Source organism: Chiloscyllium plagiosum, chromosome 3 (genome assembly GCF_004010195.1).
Source record: "Chiloscyllium plagiosum isolate BGI_BamShark_2017 chromosome 3, ASM401019v2, whole genome shotgun sequence".
NCBI classification, from domain to species: Eukaryota; Metazoa; Chordata; class Chondrichthyes; order Orectolobiformes; family Hemiscylliidae; genus Chiloscyllium; species Chiloscyllium plagiosum.
The window spans coordinates 108,547,386-108,548,749 of record NC_057712.1 but is presented as its reverse complement, the minus strand read 5'-3'; the positions used below and the strand labels follow the sequence as shown (position 1 = coordinate 108,548,749).

General features: G+C 56.2%; 1 protein-coding gene across 1 annotated transcript in view; it reads left to right on the top strand.

The window, feature by feature from the left end:
• LOC122548411 (prolyl endopeptidase-like) overlaps positions 1-1,364 on the top strand; it is a 180,231-nt gene that overhangs the window by 173,449 nt on the left and 5,418 nt on the right. The window lies entirely within an intron of this gene.

Below are 1,364 nucleotides of genomic sequence, written 5' to 3'. Positions count from 1 at the left end.
CACCACACCTGCTCATGACTCCACCTCCATTCCCCCCACCACCACACCCACTCCAGTTACTGGCTCCGCCCCCACTCCCAGCTCCACACCCACACCAGATCCTAGCTCCCAGCCCTGCCGAGTTTTCACCATCCCTCCAGACCTCCCCCTCACTGAGGACGAACAATCAGTCCTCAACAAAGGACTCACCTTCATCACCCTCCGCCCATGCATCAATGAATTTAATACACACCGTGACGTCGAACACTTCTTCCGCCGCCTCCGAGCTTACTTTCACAATCAGGACTCCCGCCAACCTTCCGAGGACTCCTTCACCCACCTCCAACACATTGCATCCACCTGGACACCCCGTGCTGGCCTATTACCCACCCTCGACCTCTTCATCTCCAACTGCCGCTGGGACATTAACTGCCTCAACCTGTCTCTTCCCCCTCCCCCACTCCAGCCACTCACCCTCAACACGCAGCCCTCCAATCCCGAACTCGCCATCAAGCCAGCAGATAAAGGGGACGCAGTGGTAGTCTGGCGCGCTGACCTCTACACCGCTGAAGCCAGACGCCAACTCGAGGACACCACTTCCTACCGCTCCCTCGACCATGACCCCACCCCCCATCACCAAACCATCATCTCCCAGACCATACAGAACCTCATCACCTCAGGAGACCTCCCACCCACAGCTTCCAACCTCATAGTCTGGGAACCCCGCACTGCCTGGTTCGACCTCCTTCCCAAGATCCACAAGCCTGATCACCCTGGCTGACCCATTGTCTCAGCATGCTCCTGCCCCACTGAACTCATTTCTACCTACCCCGATACTGTCCTATTCCCCCCCTAGTCCAGGAACTCCCTACATACGTTCGAGACACCACCCACGCCCTTCACCTCCTCCAAGACTTCCGTTTCCCCAGCCCCCAACGCCTCAACTTCACCATGGATATCCACACCCTCTACACCTCCATTCACCATGACCAGGGCCTCCAAGTCTTCCTCTCCCAACGTCCCCAACAGTACCCTTCCACCAACACACTCATTCGTTTGGCCACACTGGTCCTCACCCTTAACAATTTCTCCTTTGAATCCTCCCACTTCCTCCAGACCAAAGGGGTAGTCATAGGCACCCGAATGGACCCCAGCTATGCCTGTCTCTTTGTTGGTTACGTAGAATAGTCCATCTTCCGTCATTACATCGACACCACTTCCCACCTCTTCCTCCGCTACATTGATGACTGCATTGGTGCCACCTCGTGCTCCCGCGAGGAGGTTGAGCAATTCATCAACTTCACCAACACATTCCACCCTGACCTTAAATTTACCTGGACCATCTCTGACACCTCCCTCCCCTTCCTGAACCTCTCCATCTCCAT